This window comes from Rhineura floridana, chromosome 3, assembly GCF_030035675.1.
Source record: "Rhineura floridana isolate rRhiFlo1 chromosome 3, rRhiFlo1.hap2, whole genome shotgun sequence".
NCBI lineage: Eukaryota > Metazoa > Chordata > Lepidosauria > Squamata > Rhineuridae > Rhineura > Rhineura floridana.
The window spans coordinates 64,084,839-64,098,424 of NC_084482.1; the positions used below are offsets into that span (position 1 = coordinate 64,084,839).

General features: G+C 45.9%; 1 pseudogene; it reads right to left on the minus strand.

The window, feature by feature from the left end:
* Positions 1-9,379: 9,379 nt before the first annotated feature.
* Positions 9,380-10,011, minus strand: LOC133378754 (BRISC and BRCA1-A complex member 2-like; annotated as a pseudogene).
* Positions 10,012-13,586: the final 3,575 nt, after the last annotated feature.

Sequence of the window (13,586 nt, forward strand, 5' to 3'; positions counted from 1 at the left end):
CTGTATATCTGCCCAAGTGGGGTGGTGACTGGCAAAGATAGTCTCCCACAATTGGCAGTGCTTATCTTGGTCTTCTCTCAAACCTGGCATCTGATTTTTCCAATTAAACAGATCAGATGTAGTAAAAGGCACATGCAGATAAGCAATCTGTCCATGTCCATCAAGCATTTGTCGCATCGGTCCCATAAAGGTACCGCCAGCCAAAACATCTTCTGGTTCGGGATTGCCTCCATCTGTGCCTTTTAGAGTGGAGGTTAACTGTGTGCCACTTCGTAGGGTCATTCCCTCATTCTCTTTCCTAACTTCCTCAATTATACGAAGGTGTGGTTGTATTGTTTGAGGTGAGGCTCCTAAATCCTGGCTTTGTAATACAGAATGGGTATAACGGTCTAAAATATCATATTCTTGTCTTAGCCGCCCTAAAGATTGACTTAAATCCTGGAACATTACTGCAGTTCCAGATGGAGTTCCAAAACTAGTAGACTGAGTTTGCGGGGCAGTCGACTGTTGGTATGTTGGGGGCTGGGTTTGAGGTGGCGGAGTCTGAACTGGTGGCGGAGTCTGAACTGGTGGCGGCTGAACCGCCTGTGGTAGCACTGGTAGTGCTGGTGCTGGTAAGGGAATCGCCGGAGCCTGAGGCGGCGGTAAAGGAATCACGGGTGGAGCCGTAGGTGAAACTAAACATTCCTCTTCTTCTGCCTGGAGGACTGGGGGCTTAGTTTTCAATTTCTTCCCCTCATTAATTTTACATTGAGCCAGCGCCATAGTCAGCGCACATTCTTGTGGTGGGTCTAGGCAGATGGCTCTCCAACCCCGTGCATACCACCACGAGGTTGCCTCGTCTGGCAGCATTTCATAAAGGGTGGCTTCCAACTGTCTAGCCTTAGTGAGATTGAATGTCCCACCCGATGGCCAATCAATTCCCAGCCCCACCCATTCTTCATTACAAAACGTTGACAATTGTTCTTCGTTCGGGACCGGCCCTCTGGAAGAAACAACAACTGTTTTAAATATAAGAAAATTTTGCAAAATACATTCAAGGGGGGTCATTTTCCAATCGCCCTTTTTCTTTTGACTCTTTGCAGACTTCTTCACAACCTTCTTCCCCTCTGCCCCCTCCTGTTTCGAAGCACCCTTCCCCATCCTTCCCGTGTCCAGTCCCCTCTGCCCTCTGCAGATGACGTACGACACTCGGGTAGCCTACCTGCCGTCTACCAGGGGAGATGTCTGAGACGAAATGACGGACAGATGACGTACAACACTCGCTTCCCTGTTTTCGTGGCCCAGCCTCTCGCGAGGTATGGGAAACGCACTACTGCAGGTCCACACTCACTTCAGGGTAGTCCACCTGGGGATACATCCTGTCTCATACACACACTTTCACACGTCACTCTCTTCACATTTAAGCCCACTGGGCTCCTTACCACTGTCGACCAGAGACATTGGAACGTTCAATCCCCCGCTCCACTCCAACCTTGTTTTGATTTTTAAAAGGGAGTCATTGTGGCGCCACCTCAGCACCTCTGATCGCTCTCACAGGCTCGGGCGGGCTCAACGCGGCCCGGAGCGCTCTTTCCCAACCTCCTGTGGACCACGCCCAAGACACACAGAGGAGCGTGAAAAATGAGTCCCGGCGAAAGTCGCCAGTTTGTTACAAACAAAACGCCCCAGTCCCTTTTAGGGGTCCTGGTGGCTTGAGTTCACTCCCAATACTCACCCCAATAGAGTTCAGAAACAATGAAACAAGATGGAGGAAGAGTATATTTATTACTAACACGTGCACGTGGAGAAGAAGCAAGGCTAGTTCTGACTTAAGCTGAGCACAGCCAGCCTTCTTATTAACTTTGATATGTTAATTACATCAGCAGCATCAAGCATCATTCTAATACATGCCCCTTACAAGAAATCATGTGTTTTACAAGAAAATCAGTACGTGCAGTTTCTATCTTTCTTAATGTTGCTTCTCTAACATTCCATTGCCCTTATAGGATGTTGTTTTTCACTTGTTTTTCACTTCAACACAGTTGTTTCCCACATTCTTATCAGAGTACCTGTCTATGCAGTCAGCATCATTTTTATCTCAAAGCAGGCACAGTATCTATTTTCTTCAAGCAAACAAGGCCAGAGTAAGCAAAATACATTTTTAACTCAAGTAAGCAAAATCCATTGTCACAACCCCATCGTCATGGTCAGACCACTTCCTGGTGAAGTTTAGACTTACGGCTCCGATCCTCCCCTGCAGGGGTGGTGGACGGATTAAGATGGCCCACTCTGGAGACTAATGGAATCCACAGGATTCCTGAATGCCCTGGAGGAGTTCCCAGTAAATAGAGGAGGTGACCCTGTTGAAGCCCTTGTCACACTGTGGAACAGTGAGGCACATCAGGCTCTTTACACAGTTGCTCCCCAGCACCCTCTCTGGCATTGTAGAGCCCAGTTTGCACCTTGGTACACCAGTGAGCTAAGTGCAATGAAACAGGCTGGACGATGGCTAGAGTTCAAGTGGTGAAAGACACGCTGTGAGGCTGATTGGGCATGAGTAAAACATCATAACTGTGCCTACCGTGTGGTGGTGAGGGTGGTGAAGAAGGCCCAGTTCTCTGTCACCGTTGCATCATCAAGTAGCCATCCAGTGGAGCTTTTCTATATTGACAGGGGTCTGTTGACATCAATTCCAGGAAATGGAGTTTTAGACCCTTTGAAGGCCCACTGTGAATTGTTTGCAAGGCACTTTGAGGATAAAGTTGCTCACCCCCGTAGCAATCTTGATGCCCCATCCACATATACTGTAGTCCGAAGAGAGGTGTCCAGTGTAATGTCTGCTGTAACTTCTTGGGATCAGTTTCAGTTGATGTGCCCTGATGACATGGACAAGGTGTTTGCGATGATGCAGCCAGCAACGTGTCCTCCCGACCCTTGCCCTTCTTGGCTTATTAAAATTTGCAAAGGGGGTTTGACTGAGTGGATCCAGGGTATGGTCAATGCATCGTTGCAGGAGGGAGTGGTTCCAGCTGCCTTGAAAGAGGCGGTGATCCAACGACTCGTGAAAAAGCCCACCCTGGACAACTGCCGCCCGGTCACAAATACCCCCTTTTTAGGGAAGGTGATGGAGAGGGTTATGGCACAGCAATTGCAAGTACTCTTGAATGAAACAGATTATCTTGACCCATTCCAGTCTGGGTTCAGGCCTGGTCATGGGACTGAATCGGCCTTGGTCACTCTGATGGATGACCTCTATCAGGAGAAGGATAGGGGGAGTGTGACCCTGATATTCTTACTTGATATCTCGGCAGCTTTTGATACCATTGACCATGGTATCCTTCTGGACCAACTTGGTGAGATGGGTATTGGAGGCACTGTTTTGCAGTGGTTCCAATCCTACCTCCAAGGTCATTTTCAGATAATAGCATTGGCTGATTGTCTTTTGGCCCCCTGGCAGTTGTGCTGTAGAGTGCCGCAGGATACCATCTTGTCCCCCATGCTGTTTAATATCTAAATGAAGCCCTTGGGAGGAGTCATCAGTTCAGTTGCCTGCTTTGGATGGGGTCATACTCTCTCTGAAAGAGCAGGTCCATAATGTGGGGGTGCTCCTGGATCCATCTTTGTCATTAGAGGCTCAGGTGATCTCAGGGGCTAGAAGTTCCTTTTACCAGCTTTGGCTGGTAAGACAGCTGCATCTGTTTCTGGACCGGGATAGCGTGATCACTGTTGTCCATGCACTTGTAACCTCCAGGCTGGATTACTGTAATGTGCTCTATGTGGGGCTGCTCTTGAGGTTGGTTCGGAAGCTGCAGCTGGTGCAAAATGCAGTGCTGAGACTGCTCACTGGGGCAGGATATCGCTAACATATCACTTTGCTGCTGAAAGAATTGCACTGGCTACCCATTAGTTACCGGACTAAGTTCAATTTCCTGGTTTTGGTGTACATAACATAGGAAACGAACCTTTAGTGTGGTGACACCCGCCCTGTGGAACTCCCTACCTTTAAATATTAGGCAGGCGCCATCTCTGTTATCTTTTCAGCACCTATTGAAGACCTTCCTCTTTCAACAAGCCTTATAAGTAGAGACCTTATCCCAGTCTGCATCTGTGTTGGAATTGGTTTTTAAAATGTTTTTGAAGCTATTTTTTTAATTGTTTTAAAATATGTTTTGTTTTAATATGTTTTTAAGGATGTTTTGTTTTAACATATTTTAAAGTTTGTTTTTATGATGTTTTAGAGTGTTTTTAGTGCTTTTGTTTGCTGCCCTGGGCTCCTACTGGGAGGAAGGGCAGGATATTATTATTAGTAGTAGTAGTAGTAGTAGTAATAATGAGGAGGAGGAGGGGGAAAATGAGACTACATTCTAAAAGCAACCATTAACATTTGACTTACATTCTGTTTGGTCCTAAAATATGTGACAGTAGAGCCTGTAGAACTGGAAGAGCTTCTAAATATCTGCTTCACAAGTATCTCACTTAGGATTTTCCTTACAAAATATTGCATTTGGAAAACAAACCTTGTTAATTTGGGGGAGGGGAAGCATGAAAATAATGTTTGAACCACTTACTTTATTAAATGGGATTTACAAAAATAAAATTGCAACTAATTTTCATCCCACCTCTATAGATGTTTTGCCCACTGCCAGTGACTTTGCCAGAAGCAGCAAGTCATTTTAGCAAACTAGCACTCATCAAAACCTGAGGACGTTCTACTATGGAACACCTAGTTATTTTGTTAAGCCACCTAGCTATTTTGTCTGTTGAGTGTGACCTTGCAAAAGAAATTGACTTTCGTGAAAATAATGCATGGGATGTGTTTTTTAATGAAAAACAGGGTTTATAAAGTGATTTAGTCTATTTATAAAATGATGCACCTGTACTAGTACATCAGAATTTAAAAAATGAAAACATTCATCAGATAATATCTTTAATGGGACCAGAACAAGTTACAAAATAGTCAGCCAGCTTTGTAGAACTGTTACTCAGGCTGGATGTTATGTTAAACAAAACTGAACAAAAAACAAAAGGGGTGCTTTGAAGCACAGTAGAAAAGCCCCATATATTGTATGTACCCCCATGAAGTAGTTTCAGAAATACAGAAAGTGTGATTTCAGAGTAAAAATAAAACCTTTTAGGAACATAGGAAGCTACCTTCTACTGAGTCCAGGGCTGGCTCCAGGCATGCCGAGGCCCTTGGGCTCCAGCCTGCCCTGGGCCCCGGCACACACTGCCACAGATTGCACTGCCCGCCTGTTCCCTCGCTCCACCTATCTTTCTGTCCTGCGTTTTGTGGCTGCGCGTGCAGTGCTGCCCTTAACCAAAATGGTGGCCGAGGTTTCCCTAAGGGGTTGAAGCCTCCACCTCCATTTTGGTTGATGGCACACATATGTGCTACGCACATGCAGGGCTGCTGTCAACCAAGATGGCGGCAGACACTTCAGCCTCTTAGGGAAACCTCAGCCGCCATCTTGGTTAAGGACAGCGCTGTGCGTGCAGCCACAAAACACAGGAAAGGAAAGGAGCGAGGGAATGGGCAGGCGGTGCTATCTGTGGCAGCAATTCTGCCACAGATCGTGGAAGGGGAGCGCTACTCCCCCACCCTAAAGAGGGCCCCTTCAGGGGCCCCTTTGAGTCATGGGGCCCTTGATCAGGGCCCAACCTTGCTGCCCTTTAGAGCCAGGCCTGATTAGTCTTTGGTTAATCTGGGTCAGTACTGCCTACACTGAGCGGCAGTGGCACTCCAGGGTCTCTGATAGGAGTCTCTCCGAGCCCTACCTGGAGATGTCTGGGATTGAACCTGGGACTTTCGGCATGCAAAATAGACGCTCTACCACTGTCATGAGCCCTGCAGTTCCAACAGGGTCTGGACTGTTTGACAGATGAGGAGTGGCAGTGTTTGACAGAGGAGGAGGAGCCAACTGGGAGGGAGGAGAAGGACCCAGCCCCCTTAACTGAGGATGTTAGGGGTGGGGTGACAGAGTGTCTGGCTTTTGTCCCCGCCTTGCCCCCATAGCAGGATGCATCACTGGGTATCAGGGAAGCTGTTTACTCAATGGGAATGGTGGCAGTGCAGGAAGTGGAAGAGGAGCCTGGGGGGGCACTGTTCTGTCGCCAAGGACTCAATTCGCCTCCATCGGTGCCAGCAGTTGCAGCCCTATCACAGAAGCGCCTGCCTCCTATGTGGGGCAAGCATCTCGTGAGTGAGCTTGCCATGCCTACCTCTTTTAAAGCAAGGCAGGAAGGGCGTGGAGACTTGTTGGGACATCTTCATTGCTACTGTCCAGTCTTGTACCCCAGACCCTGCTCTTAGATCTTCATTTGCAACCCCATTAATCGGAACCTACTACTGAACCTGTATTGAGCTTTCCTGAATAAAACTCTCTGTTACTTGAAAGAAAAGCCTTGATGTTGTGTTTTGGGATAGGCCCTTCCCTCCAGTCTTCTGAGATCTCACTTCTTATAAGGCTTAGTATGAGATGGAATCGTTACAAGTTTGTACTGGTCTGAAGAAGAAACTTGGACCCTGATCAATTGCAGCCATAATCAATCTTTCTTTGGGAATATAATGTTGCCTAGGAAGAGGTTGGCTGTCACCTTGGTTGACCTTCACATGTTGACCCACCATCCTCATGCCCCGCATTCACTTGACATTCAGCTCTCGGGATAAGGAGGCAGCTCAGCAAAGCTCCAGCATTCAGCTTCCTTTGCTGGCCTGCAGCCAGACAGAAAGGAATTCACTTTTAATTATTCAGAACTCATCTTTCCTCCCATTAAAAACAAATGGGAAACGGATGGGTTTGGGCAATGAATCCCCAGCAGGGTGTTTAGGTTTAAAACAAAACCTGTCCAGTTAAATGTTTCCTTACAAAAATGGATTTGATTACTCTAATCTTCCCCCTTCAGTTTGATGCAAGCACTGCGCAGGGAATATAAAAGCTACATTAAAAAAAAAAGTCTAACACAGGATTTCCAGTGATGCCTTTAATGCTTTCTTCAATAACCAGAAAAAGCAAAGGGTGGTGGTGGTTTTGTTTCTGCCAAGCTCTGCACTGTGTGGCCGTTGTGATTCACATTCAAGAGCACTCTTTTCTTCCTTGTCTCTGTAGACCACTCTTGGGCACCTGTCGAAACCTGAAATGAAAAGGAGGCACAAAACTGATTTCAGGTCCTATTCAGTGCATTGTTTGGTTGAGGGTTGGGCCTGGATGAAGCAATTATGTCCTGTAGGCAAGAAAAAAGGTTCATTGTATTTGTATCTTATGGGCTTCCCCCCCCCCCGAAGCAGCCACCTAAGGTGAGAAATACATTGTCCTTATAGTGAACTGGACTAAATGATTGTTAATTAACTTTCACCTTTGTGAACACAGCATGCAACCTGCCTCACAGGTTTGTTATAGAGGTCAAATGGAGATGGGGGTGAGACCCAGGGCTGGTTCTAAAGGGCGGCCAGATTGGGCACTGGCCCGAGGGCCCCGGAGCTGCAGGAGCCCCTGAGGGGCCCTCCGCTCCCCTTCCGTGATCTGCCCCCCCACACCCCCCACTTACCTGTCAGCCGGCTTTTTAGCATTGCCCTTAATGAAGATGGCGGCCGCACCTTCCCTAAGGTACTGAAGCCGCTGCTGCCATCTTAGTTGATGGCAGAAATGTGCACGCATAGCACACACATGTGCCATCAACAAAGATGTTGGCGGAGGCTTCATTCCCCTTAGGGAAACTGCAGCCGCGATCTTCATTAAGGGCAATGGTAAAGACTAGACAGGTAGGGGGGCCATGGGCCATGGGGGGAGGCAGGCGCGCGCACACCCACCCACCCACCAGGGGGCCAGGGCAAGCCGGCCCTGGTGAGACCTATGTATGCCAATTTGCGCTGCTTGGAGGAAAGGCAGCATACAAATATGGATGAGAAGAAAATTGATTCAGTTTGCATTTAAAAGTGAATCTATCATATTTGCACTTTCCAAAACGGTATGAGGACCGAAGCAACCATTCATCAAAATTTGCAATTATATAAATGTTGTGATGTAGTCTTCCAACCTAACAATGTGTACAAAAATTCATTATATTAGGGGAAATTGCTTGTATATTAGTCAAACCTGCATTCAAAAATGTGTTTATTGGGAGAAATTGACATTAAAATGCTAAAAAATTTTCATGAGGATTTTTTTTTTTTTAATCACAAATTACTGCAGAAATGTGGAGAACAGGATTTAAGATTGGGGAAATGAGAAACCAACAAGAAGTATTTAAACAACATTTCACTTTTGGAAAACAGTGTTCCCTCTCTGCTATTTGTGACTTACTGAACAATATGCTTAATAACATTTGGAGGAAGTATAATTATACACAGGCCAAAACTGCGTCTGCATCCGGCTAACACAGATCCCCATTTTAGCTCCCATCTACTGACAGCTTTTGTGCAGGATATTTTGTGTTAAGGAACAAACTTAAAAAACAGGGTTATGCCAGTTTAATGGTTGTGGCTTCCCCCTAAAGAACACTGAGAGGACATGGGTGCTGAGAGATCCCTAGCTTACCCTACAGAGCTCTCCTGAAGGAAGAGGGGGATATCAATATAATAAATAAATAAATACTGTCTAGGCCTGACTCACAAGATGTAATGAGAGAAAGTGGTTCTTTTTTCAGAGCAGAACAGTAGCAGACCTTGAAAACTGAGCTAGAAGAGAACTTCAGCAAAACACTTCTATCAGCCCAGACCCAGCATCACCAGTTGGCACCATCAGGCAAGTTGCCAATGGCCCATGTGCTCAGGAAGGCCCATTCCTTTACCCTGCTGCCTACCCCAAATGCTGACTATAGCTAGCTAGGCCAAGCTTTCCTCTCTTCGCTGAAGCCCAGATGGCTGTGGCTGCTGCCGATTATTTTAATTTCCCCACAATGCTTCTGGGCCCCCAAGGTAGCTGGCCTCTTGGCTGTAGCTGTGCATGCTTGCCACCACCAAGGTAAGGGGAGGATGCCACCAGCAAGGGGGGGGCTCCTGGAGGAGGGTTTCTATACAGCTACGAAGGGACCCACCCAGAGGGGTCACAGAGAGCCGGACCAAACTTGGCACTAGCCTTGAATCAGCACTGTTGTGACATGTTAAATCAGTACATATAGAGCACTGCAAGCAACTGGAAGATGGGAGGTAGACCAGGGCAGTGGCTCAAGGGATGGGCAGTGGTAGCTGGTGTTTCCAAGATGTGGGGGTGCTGCAAGTCCCACAAACTCTGCCCAGTCACATCCCTCCAATCTAGGCCTCCAAAGCTCTTCCTACCTGTTAATCCCACCTCTACCAAATACAATTGGCTAGCCACTGCTGAAACCAGAATGATGGGCTGGATTTTTTTTAAAAAAAACCTGTACATTACATTTATATCCTGATGTTCTTCCAATGACCTCAAGGAAGGAGATGTGCATAATGTTCCTCCTTGCATTTTGTCTTCACAAGAACTGTCAACCAGTGAACTTCATGACAGAACAGAAATTTGCTGAAGTCCACCTGCAATTTCGAAAGGAAATGAGTTGAAAATTCACCAGTCCAGTTGTTCTTTTTGCCAGCATAAATTTCCATGTTCTCCCCATACTGAAGTTCTTCAAGTAATATTTAATATTCAGACATAAGGCGAGAGCTCCAACGTAGTCTGCTACAGTGGAACTGGTGATACTGTTGCACAAGTTCTTTAACAAGCAGGAGGCATTCAGAGCTTGAAGGATTTCACGAGGCCAAGTTATGTAAGACTGATGCATCAGGCAGGAATTCCGCATCCTCTCCAAAGATGAAGTCAGGTGGCAGTTCTGATAGTGGGCATTAAAAATGATATCCCATTTTAGTGTTTTGCCAGCATTTGGAATATATAGTTTAAATCAATCACAGTTGGGGCCAAGAGTCAAGGATGTGGAGCCAGATCTCAGATCTGTAATCCTTAAACAGTTAGTTGCATCCAATCCTACTTTTCCATTCCTGACCACACTGGAAATCAAAGGAGAAAGTGATGGACATATTTTGTTCAAGGCAATTTCAGGGGACATATTAATTTGGAAGGTGTACTTAATTCTCCAAAAAACCAGCACCGACAGCTGCTGCCAGTCAGTGTAGACACTACTGAGCTAGATGGATCCAATGGTATGACTCAATATGGCAGCATCCTAAAAAAAAACATTCCTGGGTTGCCTTGGGAAAACTGTTATCCAAAGCCTAGTCTACCTAACAGGGAAGTTGTTGGGCTAAAATGGTTCATTAGAAAGATGGGATACAGATATCTCCAATAAATTACAGGTATTTACTCCAGGGAAAAGATGAATAAATGCAACCACATGTATACATGATTATGATCTTCATGTTTACTTGTCTTGCATCCCACAATCTCCTTCTGAAGACCCTGCATTGGTCAATATGGGATTAATTGGATAGCACTGAAAACTTCCAAAAGGCTTCAGACAAAAGTCTTCTTTCTCATGCACTGCTTTGAAATAACGAAAAGCTTCTGGAACAAAAGTGCAATTTGGAGGAGATGATGTGCATTTGCCTGTCGTAGCCTTCATTAACAAAACCTTATTACAGGCATTTCTCTCTCTGTCAGCTTTCATCTTCCACACACTAATTTTTCTCTTTTACATGAAGGATAATCTTGTCTGCTTAAAATGTGATGTTATATTTAAAAGAAAGTATGAAAAAATGGCTGCCACTATAGTTTGGTATATCAGTTTGGTATAGTTCAGTACAGAATTGACTGTATTGGGTACTAGGGATGCAATGAAAGAATTTGGATTTTGCCACCAGCTCCACACTTGAAGAGAACAGGTATAATAGCTTGGACCTGCACTTTGCATCCACACCATACATTTAAAGCACATGACTTCCCCCAAAGAATCCTAGGAACTGTAATTTGCTAAGGGTGCTGGGAATTGCAGCTCAGTTAGGGGTAAATGACAGTTCCCAGGATTCTTTGAGGGAAGCAACACAATGTATATGCAGCCCAAGTCAATCAGTCAAAAAATTGCTTTGCCATCTCTACTGTCTCCATTAGTGACTTAATTGTATGTTCCACTTCATTGTACATTAGACTCATAGAGGGCTCCCAAAAGATTTGGAAAGCCATTACATCCAGGCTGTTGCTGCTGCCTCTGTCACTACCACCAAAAAAGTATGGTGACGATCCCAGACACTAGAACTGGAAGGATTCCTACTGATCAGTGCTCTCGGGTGGTGACTGGAAAACCATCAGTATAATGATGCTGGACACGAGACAAATTCTCCTTACTGGACATTTCAGAGGGGATGTGCGGAAGCTTCTTATGAAGCTCCTGCTGTTTTCTTGGGCGTTCTACTTGAAGGATTTGTGATTGGCTTGTCTGCCTGCAAGGAGTCCAGGATTTCATCCTTAACAACAAAAACAGCAATGTTTTTAAATGTGTTTGAAGTGCTGTACATATATTAAAATATAAAGCAGTACTTGCGCACAGGTTTACAATCTAATAGACAGTATACAGAAGGAAAAATGGATTTGGAGGGAAAAGGAAAGCAAGTATTGGAGCAGCTCCTGCTTCACCATCCAATGGATGAGGCCAGAATGTTCTCCCCCTTGGTATTCTTCCTCAGAGGCAGAAAATGCAGCCTCCCAGTGGCCTTAGGTTACCTGACTGGTGGCACAATCCAGAGGGTGCCTCTTTTGAGTTCTACAGTCCTAGGGCAACTGGCAGTTGGATACGATACATCGGGGCTCCTACTGGGAGGAAGGGAGGGATATAAATCTAATAGATAGATAAATAATAAATAAATAGTAGTGAAAAACAAATTATGGGATCAAAATAAATGATGCAAATATACCTAGAACCCCACATGTGTATGTGGTTTGTATATATGATCATAACAGGGGGAGGAGTGGAGTTGAGAATTTGAAGTCCTCTCCCAGCCTACATTTCTGATAAAGGAGGGAGAAAGTGCCTTTTGGGTGGTACCCGCCAATCAGGGCCGGCTCCAGGAATGCCGGGGTCCTTGGGCATCAGCTTGCCCTGGGCCCCTGTGTGTGTGTGTGTGCGCGCGCATGCACACACACAGCCCCCACGCCCCCCCACCTGTTGGCGTGTGTGCGTTGTTGCGTGAAACAGCATACATTACGTTGGAGTTAAGTTGAGCAAGAAACTTCTTCAGAGCATTAGAGCATGTTAAGAGTCTTTTATTAAGACATTATGGCTTAAGGCTTTAAGATTAAATACATGTAGAGTTTCTTCAGTCATCCCCCCCTCTGGTACATCTCTCTCCAAAGGTAAACACAAAAGACAACCTCTCAGTTCAGAGGCAATATTCAGAAGACCAGCCTCACAGATCAGAGGCATAAATCAGAAGACACAACTTACAGACTCTGTTAGAACTTTCCCAGTCTATCAGATGGTTACCATAGCAACGGCCTTGGCAGTCTGTTCCCAGACTGGGCTAAGACATAACTCCCCCTAGTTACAGTTTTGCAGACTTGGTGGAAAACTACTAGGCCTCATGCCTGTCTGCTGCCTTTTACCATTGCCCTTAATGAAGATGGCGGCCGCGGTTTCCCTAAGGGGATGCTGCCTCCACCACCATCTTTGTTGACGGCATGCGTGCGTGCTATGCATGCGCATCTCTGCCATCAACTAAGATGGCGGCAGGGGCTTCAGTACCTTAGGGAAACTGCGGCCACCATCTTCGTTAAGGGCAATGGTAAAAGACAGCAGACAGGTAGGTGGGGGGACGTGGGGGGGCACGGATCACAGAAGGGGAGTGGAGGGGTGGCTAAGGGGCCCCCTGTAGCTCCAGGGGCCATCGCGCCAGTGCTCCATCTGGCCGCCCTTTAGAACTGGCCCTGCCTCGAATAATTATCATCGATGCACACTGAAGAGATCATTGGTCTGCACCACTCCCTGAAGGATACTCTGCAGGTCTGACAACATGGTTTCACTATTCTCTTTAGTAACCAATAAGAAGATCCCTCCCATTGGGCAACCAACACCCAAATGGTGATGGCAATGAATTACATACCCAGTTGATCACTGCACTCTACAGGTGAAGGCCTCCTGCAGACACCATCTTATCAGGAGGTCCATTCCACATAACATAGGAAGTAGACCTTTACTGTTGTGACACCGACCCATTGGAATCCCCTCCCCTTAAATATTAGACAGGCGCTATCTCTGTTATCTTTTTGGCGCCTACTGAAGACCTTCCTCTTTCAACACATCTTTTAAGTAGAGACTTTATCCCAGTCTGTGTCTGTGCTTGAATTGCTTTTTAAGATGTTTTTAAAGTTTTTTTAAAATGTTTTGTTTTAATAAGTGTTTAAAGATATTTTTTAAAATATGCTTTAAAGTCTTTTGTTTTTAAGGTGTTTTAAAGTGCTTTTAGTGTTTTGTTTGCCATCCTGGGCTCTTTCTGGGAGGCAGGGAGGGATAATAATAAGAATAAGAAGGAGAAGGAAGAGGAGGAAGAGGAAGAGGAGGAGACCAAAGATGGGGAAGCTGTGGCCCTTCAGATGTTGCTACACTCTAGTTCCCATCAGCCCCAGCCAGCATGGCCAGTGGTCAAAGATTATAGGAGTTGCAGTACAGCAACATCTAGAGTGCCACAGATTCCC